Raw genomic sequence first — 13,313 nt, forward strand, 5'->3', positions numbered from 1 at the left:
TCTTCAGCCATGTTAAATTAAATAAAAATAAAAAATTAATATTTAGAATGACATAATAATTACACATCTGTTGAAGCTACAGCACTTTATGTCTAGCTCTTTTTGGTGGGAAATTGAAGAGCTTTGTCTGTTGCATCATTGGCCCTAAGCAGTAAAGCTTGGCCAATGTCTGATTCATACTGCAGCTGTCTTACTATAGATCCCAGAGGAAGAGAAGTAAAGGGTCCTGCAGACTCCCCTGCTTCCTTGAGAAGCAGGGCAGGTGAGCTATAAACCTTGGCAGCTGTCTAGAGGAGGGAGATGTGAGTGAGTGTGTGTGTGTGTGTGTGTGTGTGTGTGTGTGTGTGTGTGTGAGAGAGAGAGAGAGAGAGAGAGAGAGAGAGAGAGAGAGAGAGAGAGAGAGAGAGCTATGCTGTTTGCGAAGGCTGAGAAGCAGCAACACGGTGAAAGGATAGAAGAGCTTCAGAGTAATAGCGAGAAAGTCCAGAGTTCCATGGAAAGCATGCTTACTTAACCTCTGGCCAGTACTCCAAAATGGGCTAAAGTTAAAAAAAAAAAAAAAAAAAAAAAAAAAAAAAGACAAGCTTTTCTGAGTCCTACCTCAGAGAAGTGGACAGGCTGCATGGTAGAGGGCCCACCAGAAAGCTTTCTTAATAATTAGCCAGGCTGTTGATGATTAGAGGAAGATTTGTCCTTGTAGGATCTTCTGGAGGAGGGCACAATTTCCAGTGTGACTGGCTCCGAGCTGCTTCTCCTGAATGTCCTGGAGAAACACTGTGCTCAGCTCTCACAAATGGCACATAAGGAAAGGGAGGAGAGCACATGTAATTAACACGGAATTTTCATGGCATTTATTTAAATGTACCTGGCCTCTTGTTTTCTTGCTTAGAATGAGGATGGAGACCCCGTGCCTGTGCCTGGGCTTGTTATACCCAGTTTCCTTCTTTCTTATAGGGAAAGCTTTAGTTCTGAACTCTGGTTCCCATTCTAAAACCTCCGCCTTTGATGGTCATGGCCATCCTTCTTGTAGCTCTGCTTTGGACCTTTCTGACTTTTTTTTTTTTTTTGACAACTTAAGATTGGTGAAATTAATGGCAGGCTGCCGAAGTAGAAGGTATATATGTTAGAGAAAGCAATCTAAAACCGGTGAGTAGTAGCAGTGGTATCCCACTCTGTGACTTAAGACAGCGCAGACCATATTCTAAGAGTAGCCAATTTCATCTGTGTCTCCCAAATGTCAAGCCTACTACTGCAAGGATAAGAGTGTAAGCAGTTTATTGGAGAAAAACAAAAAAACAAAAAAACAAAAAAACCACCAATAGTGTTTGGCATATAATGGTGGCTGAAGCTTATTTCAAGGAGGGCGCGCACGCGCGCGCGCGCGCGCACACACACACACACACACACAAACACACACACACACACACACACACACACACACACACACACACACACACGGTATTAAATCAGCAAACAATGCAGACTGAAGTATTTAAGAACCAGTTTCCAAGAGTCTTAAGGCTGTTCCCTACCATCCATGTTCCTATGCAGCTGTGCAGGGCTATGTGCACTGCTGGGACTCTGGCAGATCTGCCTTTCAAGCATAAAGATAGAGATGAGACCGCTGGTCATCTGCTAGCACCATGAATCAAGCAAATCCGACAGACGTGGGAAAATCATTGCCATCACCTGGTGTTGCATTTTGTTAACCCTCAAACCAGGATCTCCACAAAGAAGGAGAGCTTCATCTCTTGTACCCCTAGCTCCTGAACGGTGCCTGCCATAAAGTCAATGCCCACTAAATGAGTTAATGGAAAAATTATATATATATATATATCAGATCTCTCACCTCCAATTTTTATAGGAACGATCCCAGAAGGCCAAACAACTACATAGGAAATAGGCCACAATGGTCAAGGTTTGGTCAATGACTGTCATCATCCATTAATTTTACTTTTGTTTTCAATTTGGGCCAACCAGCAAAAGCCAAATGCGCACCTTGAATCAGTCATATCATATGTCCTGCTTCTAGCTAGTTCACACTAACAACCTCCAATCAAGACAGCTCCAAAGCCTGTCTTTTATTCACCTTAATGTTTCACACTCTTCTGCTTAAGTCTTTACCAAAACAAAAGATGGCAGTCGCCTTCCTTGCATGCTCTAAATAAGCCTCTGCTTGCTCTCATTTGGTGGTCTTTGTTACTCAGCCCTTTCTTTTTCTCTTTGTAAAATGAATGAAGATGATCTCTCAGGAAGGTGAGCATTAGCTGACCCTGGGTTTGTAAACTGATGTGAGAGGCAAAGCTATGGATGCTATTTCATGTGTGGAATCTGCCTGTCTGCTGGGAACAGGAGAAGCAGTTTTAAGCAGGACAATCAGATAGAGCTCATCTTTCTCTATAGAACCTTAAAATTGTTGAGAGGTACCCATGTCCTCAGTCCTCCTCTGCCTGTGCACCTCTCTCAGAACCCAAATTGAGGTGCTCAATCAGAAACTATGCCTCCTTTTTTTATACTACGAGGGACACTAGAGTTCTGTGCCTAAATGCTCACACATTTATAAAGAAGTTAGGTTTTGAAAGCAAACCACATGCCTAGACCAAATGAATGTTTGTCATAACAAGAGCTGATTTCAGGAATGGGAATAGACAGAGCAAGGACATGAGACATACATGTACTGATGTATTAGTCTAGGAGGAGGAAGCTTTATTTATGTTTTTCTTAACATATTATATTAGCATTTATTAATTGTTCAATAGTGAGTCTCATTATGGCATTTCATACATGTGTCACTTTCAGGGTCCTGTAATCATATCCTGACCCTCTCCCACTATTTGTCTTCCTGTCTCCAAGCCTTCCTTCTACCCTCATGTATTGTCTCTCTTGTTTTCTTTTTAATTATTATGGTTATACATATACTTACATATATAAATGAAACCTGATGAATCCATTTAGTGTACATGTGCTTTTTTAGGGCTGACCACTTACTTACATTTGTGCTGGTTAGTCTTTTTTCCCCCAACATAATATCTTTTATTGATTACTTGTGAACTGCATATGATGCTCCCAATCACATCACTTCCCAGACCTTCCAGGTCTGCCTCCTAACACCTTTGTCAGCTCGTCACAAAAGAAGAAGGAGGAGGAGGAGAAGGAGGAAGAGGAATCTCAAGAAGAAGAAGAAGAAAAAGAAAAAGAAGAAGAAGAAGAAGAAGAAGAAGAAGAAGAAGAAGAAGAAGAAGAAGAAGAAGACCAATTTGTGTTGTCCGTATACTCACTGGAGCTGTTACGTGTGTGTGTGTGTGTGTGTGTGTGTGTGTGTGTGTGTGTGTGTGTGTGTGTGTAGGGGCTGTCACAGACACCTTCTATGTCTGTCTTTCTCAACTCTGAGTTTGAAGTCATTGATACCATTCCCAATATAGCTTCCTTGTCTTTTACTGTCAGCAGGAGCACAGATCATGAACTTCCACATGGTTTCTTATGACAGCAAGAACCACAGACAACCACATGGTCTCCAGTGTCAGCACATTCCAAGGACCTTGGCATGGTCTCCACTGGCAGTATGGACCATGGACATCAGCATGGCCATCCTCTACTGCATGGACCACAGACACCATCATAGTTCTTGGAAGCAGCACATGCCAAGAACATCAACATGGATTCAACAGACTGTGGACATTCGCATGACCTTTAGTGGTAACATGGGCCATGGACATCAACATGGACCTCAGGTGCAGTAGGACCACAGATCCAGACATGGATATCTGCAGCAGCACAGACCACAGACATTAGCATGGTCCCAGGCAGCATGGCTCATGGACTTCAATGGCTTCAGGCACACCTGCATGGTCTTCAGAGGTAACACAGGCCACAGATATCAACATGGTCACTGACCACAGTAGATTGACATGTTGGTTAGTCTTAAGTCAACTTGACATACAAACTAGAGTTATCTGAAAGGAGGGACCCTCAGTTGAGAAGACGCTCCCATAAGATCCAAGTATAAGGAATTGGAGGGTCCAGGCTACTGTGGGTGGTGATGCCCTGGGCTGGTAGTTCTGGGTTCTATAAGAAAGCAGGATGAACAAACCAATAAGCAGCACTTTGCCATGGCTTCTGCATCTGCGCCTGCCTCTAGGTTCCTGCCCTACTTGAGTTCCTGTCCCCACTTCCTTCAATGATGACCAGCAATACAGAAGTATAAACTAAGTAAACCCTTTCTCCTCCAAGTTGCTTATTGGTCTTTTTTTTTTTTTTCATCAATAGAAACCTTAACTAAGACAGTATTGCAAAATAAGTTAGGGGGCTTGTCTGTGGGGAAGACTGATTATCTCAGAAGTAAAAAATTGTCTACAGCTCTTTATATAGGGATGGAGTCTTGAGTGATTTCCCCCATCTGTGTTGTAATATCAACTCATATAGTGTCTTAAAAACATTCTTTTGTATTTCAGAGCGTAGTTGGTTCACATGCATACATGTACACCATTGATCGTTTTCCTGTGTCCATAGATGTGCCCTTTTCAGAATGTTGCATCATTGGAGTTGTGCTCTGTAGTCTTTTCAAGTTGGCTTCTTTCAGTTAGTAATGTACATGTGAGCCCTTTGTGTGATTTTCATGGTTGGCAGCTCATTTTCCCTAATGCTGAATATCTCATTGGACACCCATTTATTTAACTGTGATTTGGTTGCTGATTTGGAAGAGCTGTTTGCATATCTTTTTTAAAAATCAGATACATTATTCACAAATATTCTCCCTGGCTTCTGTTTCTTGTCTCCATTAATCAAGGCATCATTTTTATTAGTTTAGAGAGATATCATCAGGTAACTGAGGCTGGTATTAAACTCCTGGGCTCAAGTGATCCATCCCTCTATCTCCTGTGTAACTGATTATGTGTATTTTACATACTTCCACATTGCATGCCTTTTTTTCTCCATATAATTTTAATATGCATAAACAACCTGTGTTTTATTTTTCATCATTTTTATTTTCTCACTGTGTAGCATAACTCTAAGCTATATTGTCTGTGACTATTCCTAACTATTGCAAAGTCTTCACAACAAATGATCTGCTAACTTCCTCAAAGGTGGACTATTTGGCCACTTCCCATCACTACGAGGTTGATCTAGAGCCACTGTGTATTCAGATGTTAATTGCTCCCCTCCAACCAAAATGATGTTAGTGTAACCTTGCCCTCCAAATTATCACTGATTGGCTAAATAAAGGCCTACACCTGTGTTGGGCAGAAGAGAAGTAGGTGGAGCTGAGGTCTGAGGGCTTGGAGGACAGATGATCAAGGTAAAAGGGGGGAGAGAGAGAGAGACCACAAGGGGGACAGGCCAGGAGGAGGAGAAAGGTTAGCTTGAAGAAGATCCAAGTGGGCTAGGAGGAGTTAACTCTGAGGATTGGTGTTGGAGAGAAGTGGCCCAGATGAAAGAATGAGCAAGTATTTATGGAATGATGGGTGGGGAGTAGCCCAGATAGAAATTATTAGAGTAATTGGCATGAGATTTGAGGCTGGGAGGTCAAAGATAGCTCACGGGCGAACTTTCTGCCCAAGCCCACAGTTAAAGGCATATTGTCTTTTACTGATTGATAGCGGGTCAAATAATACCACTGTAATAATCACATGAATTAATAGTAGATATTAATAATTATTTTCTACAACATATGACAATAATGCAAGTATTGGGGACTTTGGCTGGGAGGAAGATAAATAGATAGTGGGATAGTGAACTAGATATGTTCAGCTCGGTGTTTAGTTTTGAGTAAATCATAGTTTCAATGTGCAGTTATTTGGGAAAATTTCTGGTTGAAGAGTAACTAAGGCTTTACTAGTATATCAATAAATATTAGTTATTAATATTCATCTACATAACACCAAAAATAATAGCATAGAGTGTTTTTGTACTGTCTGTGCACATGGGAGACAATACATCTGAGTCATATACACCTAAGCCAGAATTGATGGGTCCTGTGGATACTTAGCCTTGTGTTTCCTAGATAAGTCTTACTTAGTCACATGTTTCCTAAGTAAAGTCTTCCTGTTTTCCAGACCAGCCACAGTGAATGAGTATTCTTCCTCACTTACATGCACCGCTCTCTAGCTTCTAAGCTTTTGCCAGTCTCACAGGTGTAACGCCTTTTCTTGTCCAGTGGCAGGCCTGGGCGCCATGTCGGGTGGTCAATTCAGATGCTGCTTGCCCCCAGACAAAAATGGACAGACCTCAAGATCAAAGGTCTCAAGGTCCCGTCTCTTGCTCAGGGGCAGATTAGAGTGCTCAGAGGTGAGGCTCATGGCCTGGGCACTAAGCAACGTTCCCAGTCTCTCCAGGGGAGGTGAAAAATGAATTTCCACATGGGCTGTTACAGTTAGCTCTTTTTTGAATGAGACTACAAGTCTCAAAAGGCAAGGGAGACCCAGGAGCTCCACAAGTGTTACAGCTCCTTGTTTGAGGCACTGTACCAAGCACAGTAGCTGAAGTAGGCAAATGTCCGAAATCCATTGACAGACAGGGTGAGAAACAGGCATGTCAGTGCTTCACTGGGGGGTCATCGCCGAGCTATCAGCAGTGGTTGAGCAGGTCCTCATGGCTGCAAAGCCCGGCACTTAGTGGTGGTTTTCCCTGGAATAAATGGAGTCTCGGATGGTCATGGTGGAGTAATGACCAGCAAGAGAGCATGAGTCCGACAGGAGCATACATGAGCACTCATGTAAGCCAACCAGCTTTTATTTATAAACCTTGGGCAGTAGGGCGGGGTTTTGAGGGTGAATGTGTCTGATTCGCTAGGGCTAAAGGTGCCAGGATATTTAATCTACATACAGCGGTACAGAGCCTTATTTGCAATTAGTAACATGGGGCCCTATTCCAAGAAGGAGAAAACAGTACTTAATTATCGTATGTGTGAAGGGATGTCTCCTAGGTTAAGGGTCATTTGCTGGAGGCTGAGATCTCAACATGGGGTAGGGTACTTCCAGGAATTCCCTATGCCTGTTAAAGTTCTTTATCAGGAAAGGGTTGGGCCGGTGTTTTTCTTTTATGTGACACCCCGGAGGGGAGTAAGGGGAAAATGAGAGGGAGGGAGGAATGGGAGGATACAAGGGATGAGATAACCATTGAGATGTTATAAGAATAAATTAATAAAATTAAAAAAAAAAAAAAAAAAAAAAAAAGAAATCTGAGGTTACCAAGTAAGGTGGAGTGAGAACCCCAGCTAAGAAATGAGAGTCTGCCTTCATGGACCAAGCAGGAAATGGCTATTTGGAGAAGTCAGACTTCGACCTTATCCGGCAGAGTGCCACAGTGTAAGAAGATATAGCACTGTTTCAGTTTGCATTTCTGTGTTTAGTGATCTGAGAACATCTTCATGTGCTGGGTGGCACTTCAGGCTCTCTCTGTAAACTGCATGTTCTGGGCATTGCTTATTTATTCTGATTATGATTGTTATTTCTGTTGTTTATTGCACAGGTGGGTTTAGATATTAAAATGTTATCCCATTATTGTTTGTTTTCCTCAGATTGGATTACAATACTATCAAATCTTCTGTTGGTGTCTTTTGCTGAATGAATGCTGTAAATTTTTTTAATAATTAAAATTATTTATTATTTTCTTTTCATGGTTTCTCACCTCAAGATGAACATTTTCCTTTAAAGTTTATTCTAATTACAGTCAAATTACAGTGGTAGAAGTTTCATTTCTTGGAGGAAAGAGAAGAAGAAGAAGAAGAGGAAGAAGAAGAAGAAGGAGAAGAGAAGAAGAAGAAGAAGAAGAAGAAGAAGAAGAAGAAGAAGAAGAAGAAGAAGAAGAAGAAGAAGAAGAAGAAGAAGAAGAAACAAGTAGAAATGCCAAGACAAAATGACTGTCTTAACATCTGTTACATCTTTATAGGCATATTAGAAAACTAGAAACTACACTTCACAGATTATCTTGCACTTAATTGCAGAAATACTTGTTTTCCCTTAATTAAAGACATCGGTGTGACATGTAGAAGGAGAGTACAAAGGTAATCACTGCTACCCAGTGCTTGAAAAAGGTTACTGGGCCTTGCTTAGTCATTCAGTAGATTTGGAATTATTCTGAAAATTTCATATGTAACAAGTTTCCAGGTGACACATATCCTATGATTCTATTACTTATTTTGGTCTCAGAAGCATGAGGAGAAGTCTTCCTAGAAACATCAAGAGCTTCCCAATTTTAGGATTATAGCCATTGGTAAATTATCTGAGGGCTTTCTTGAAGGATATTTGATGTTTAGAATTTAAGAAGATATTTTAGGTCTGAAGATGTTTTTTGATTGGTATTGCAAGCTTTTATATAAAAATGATTTAGAGGACATTGCCGACAGAAGAAAACGACAGCACACAGATTAGGAAGAGATCTTCATTAATCCTACATCAGACAAAGGGCTAATATCCAAAATATATAAAAAATTCAAGAAATTAAACACCACAAAACCAAATAATCCAATTAAAAATGGGGTGCAGATCTAAACAGAGAGTTCTCAACAGAGGAATATCGACTGCCTCAGAAACACTTAAAGAAACGCTCAACATCCCTAGTTACTAGGGAAATGCAACTCAAAACACCTCTGAGATTCAATCTTACACCTATTCAAATGGCTAAGATAAAAAACTCAGGTGACAGCTGGCAAGGATGTGGAGAAATGGGAACACCCTTCCTTTGCTGGTGAGAGTGCAAATTTGTATAACCACTTTGGAAACCAATCCGGAGCTTTCTCAGGAAATTGGGAATAATTCTCCCTCAAGACCCAGGCATACCACCAGTCCTGATAAAATACTTGAAACATGCTGCACCATACAATAAGGACATTTGCTCAACTATGTTCAAAGCAGCTTTATTCGTAATAGCCAGAATCTGGAAACAACCTGGAATGGAACAACAGGAGAACGAATAACAAAACTGTGGTACATTTACATAACAGAATACTATTCAACTATTAAAAACAAGTAAATCTTGAAACTGCAGGCAAATGGATGGAACTAGAAAAGATCATGCTGAGTGAGGAGACCCAGACCCAGAAAGACACACATGGTATATACTCACTCATAAGTGGATATTAGCCACACCATACAGGATAACTACACTACAACACAGAGACTGAAATATCAACCAAGGACCATTTTAATGTGGAGCTAGACCCTCTGTTCAGATACAGTAGCACAGTCTCCTTGTGGGTCCCACAATGTGGAGAGTAGGGACTACTTCGGACATGCACTCGGGCCACCAAATTTTGATCACTTCCCTCTGGCAGTGTGGCCTTGCCAGGCTACAGAGGAAGAGGTTACAGGTAGTACAGATGTTACTTTATAGCCTGTGGTCAGATGTTAGGGGAGAAGGGCTCCCCTTTCTGAGGACTAAGGGAGGGAAGGAGAGGGGATACAGGAGGAAGGGGGATTTGGAGGGGATGAGGAAGGGGATACAATTGGGATGTGAAGAATTTAAACTGCAGAACAAGTAGGTAACTTAATATTGCTAATCCCACTATATGGGAATATCTCTGAGACTGGCTGAGACATTAATGTCTGGGCATAGACAATGCTTCTTGTTGGCTACAGAACCCCTATGAATTATTATTAGATGCCATTCTTAGTATGGCATGAGTGAAGATTTACAGATGTCTTTTTTTTCTGATCATACAAAGAGCAGAGAACCAGCCTTAATTGTTCGGTGCATCCTGCACACCTCATACATTTATAATTTTAGGACTGTATAATGCTTGTGAGAAATACGTTTTCAGAACAAAAGAACTGGACAGTGACACTGGATCAGATCTGACAGGATTCACTCCTCTCAGCATGCTGGACAATGACATGCTGCATCCTTCATGTTCCAGCACCAAGTGCTTCAGTTGTTGTTTCTCAGCAGAAAAAGACAGCTCCCAGGACACCTTCGAAGAAAGCTTCCAATCCCAGTTGGTCCAGCATTTCTGACTGTCCCACAAAGGACTCTAATTCAGCCTCAAATTTTTCTTCATTTAGAAACTGGACTACAAATGCAATTCCCTGCTTGTTTAATCATTTCCCCAATTTTATTTGGGCCCCTACAAAGGTATTATTTGTCCCAAGTCAATGGAAAGAAACCTTAAGAGAACGACACTCCATTTCATTTAAGGGAGTGGGTAGGGTTTTGGTTGCTTTCTTGGGCTATGGAGGGTTATTTTCAATGGGAATTAGTTATAAGTTATTTGTCTTATTTAGAGAGAAAACAAGGTTGGACTTAGGGATATCTCTTTCTTCAAGGAATACTTTCTTCAAGGTTGGCAAATCCTATAAACTAGAATGTATGAATGCATTATTTTACCAGTTGGTATATCTTTTATTGATGTTAGAGAAAATATCTTTTATTTAGACAAAAAGGGGGAATTGTTGCAGGATATTTGATCTCAATGTGATCCATGAGATTGTGAAGCGTAAAAACCTATTTTTGATCCCATTGTGATCCCTGAGATTGAACTGGAGTTTGAGGCTAAATAAAAAGAGGAAAACAAGGCAGCCAGCTCAGCATTCATCTTTGGCTTCTTAACTGCAGATGTTGATTGTGTGGGAATGTGCATATATGAGTGCAGCGTCTGTAGAGTAGAGCAGAGGGCGTTAGATGCCATGGAACTGGAGGGGTAGGCTGTTTTGAGCCACCCAAAATGGGGGCTGAGTAAGGAATTCAGGTCCTTTGCAAGAACAGTATACACTCATAACCGTTGGACCTTCTCTGCAGCCCCTTGGGGCTCTCTTTGACCCAGTGCTATCAGTTTCTAATACTTTTTCATTGTCTGATATGAAGGATGTTCTGATTCATATCTTATGCTTTTCACTACAGATCTACAGTCTTCTTTAGAAATTTGCTTTCTTTAGCAAGAAAATTATTGTTCAAAACCACAAAGTAGTTTCTAGACTGTATGAGTGCCTCTGGAGTCATCATTCTTTTCAGACAGAATTGGGAAATTTAGGACTACAGAGTTCTCAAATCATCACTGTTTTCCTCCCCTAAAATGCCCAATATATTTTGTTATTAATTTTTAGGGGTAATTTTCTTAGATGTGATGTATGATTTTTTTCTTGTTTTTGTTTTTGTTTGTTATCTTCTTTTTCCTTCTGTCACTACTATTAGAGCATGTATGTATATGTATGCTTTTCAGCCAACCTGTGCAGACCTGAAAGAATGAGGCAGGCTACAGTCTAACACTGTACACAATCTTACTTTAGTTTCAGTGTACTTTTATACATGGATGTAACAAAGAAAGCAATGATATAAGGGAGGTTGTTTGAGTTCAGAAAAACATGGCCAGAAAAACATGTAAATAAACACCAGGAAGCACATACTAAATATTAACAGCACTGCCCTTTCCCAGAACTTTCTCAGGACAGATCAATTTTTAACACAAATGCCTGTCATGTACTATAGACTATATCTGGGAAGGCACAAACGCCAGAGAGAAGGCCTCCAAATTCAGGGTGCACTGACCAGATTGAGTTCTAGAGCTGTGGCCTGACATTCAACAAAAGTAAAAAGGTCTTATAAATTTAATGTAAATGCTTCACACAGGAGGCACAGAATCATGTCCAAGAACAATTCAAGAACAAAACACATTAGAGATACCAGGCCCTCTGCCTTTTTTCCTGACATCTCTCTCACAATGCCCCAAGCGTTGTTTTCCATGGGTCATTCATTCTTTTGACCATGTTCCTACAGTATGCATGCAAATATCTATATAAATACATACAGGAGGTATACATATATGTATAGATATAAGTATATTTGTGTGTGTGTGTATATATATACATATATATATATATATATATACATACATACATACATATACATGCTTGCTGGTTTTATCTTTCATCGTGTGTTCTGTTTTGTTTGTTTGGATATCTTTACCGAGGCTCTTACTTTAATTCATTCTCCTTTGCACAGTTTCTGAATATACTGTCTTACCACAAAAATCTATTCATTTCATTTTTAGTTTTTTGTTTTTCTACTTCCCACTTTCTACTTCTCCTAACACACATGCTTTGTTTATTTTCTGTTAACTTCTTGTTTAATCTTTGTGGCTAAAATAAATTTTCTTGTAGTCTTTAAGCATTTCCTGAATTCTATTGTTTGCCTTGTAATTTTCTAATTCAAGGTTTCCTGGCCCCTTCCTGAGTTGTATTGGTTTCATAATATATTATAGATCATTTAAAAATAATGTTATGAGAGTCATTTGTATGCATTCTTGTGTCTTCTTTATGTGTCTTGTACGAAGAACATTCTGCTTTCCTATAAGTGTTTTAAATGGAATTTCATCTTGATGATTTTTTTTGTCGTTGTTAAGTTCTATATGAAACTACTATTTTAAACCCTACCTATAGAAGTGCTTGTCTAATGTCTGTGAAATGTTCATGACATCTCAGCACCTGGGCTCTCCTGGCTTTGTGTCCTTCTGCCCATTTCCCCCACTGTTGCTGTTGTGCTGATTGGGTTTTATTTATGGAGACTTCACAATGCTAGCACTGCTGTGGTCCTTGCAGTTCTTACCACAACTCCTGCACTTTTCTATTAGGAAAGTCTAAATTCTTCCTGTTCTTTCACTATTAGAGCATGTGGCCCTTCTTTCAGCGGTAGCTGCTCGCCTACACTCAGCCTGCTGATTTTGGCATGGGATACTTGTTAGGAAATTTGGGTTTTTCAGATTTAGTAGGCATCCTGATGCATCTTTCTGTCATGAGCATCTATCACGATTAGTTTGTTCATGAAGGCAGAGCCCTGATCATGTCTTCAAAGCCCCAACAACTGTTCTCAGCACATAGCAACCATAACAGTTGCTAAGGACATAACACAAAATGTCATGCTGATATTCATGGGGAAAAATAATTTAAGAGAAGATGAAAGAGGAAGCATTCTGATGAGAAAGGGACTATGCATAGCTTCTTCATTATTTTTAAAACTGATCACTCAGATGTATGTAATCTTATCTGAAAAAATGTCAGAACTGAATTAATATTTTCACATTGATAGTAATAAGACCACGAATGACTCTCAATGTGTAATGTGATGTTTAGTTTAAGTTACAGGAAAACAGTAACTGTTAAAACAAAGGATTCAGAAAGGAAGTAGTGAATCTTGAATGAAAGAAAAATGACCTTAAAATCAACAAATGGAAATGAGAGGTAGATGCAGAGAAAAGGAAGAAATAAGTAGAAGAAACAAATTCGACCACAGAAGGAAGTGACTGTTTCCTGTTCATAGTTGGGTAGGTGTACCGAGGCTATTATACAGCTGTGTATAAGCACTTACCCTTACATAGAGAAATGTCA

The sequence above is a fragment of the Acomys russatus genome, chromosome 14, assembly GCF_903995435.1.
Source record: "Acomys russatus chromosome 14, mAcoRus1.1, whole genome shotgun sequence".
NCBI lineage: Eukaryota > Metazoa > Chordata > Mammalia > Rodentia > Muridae > Acomys > Acomys russatus.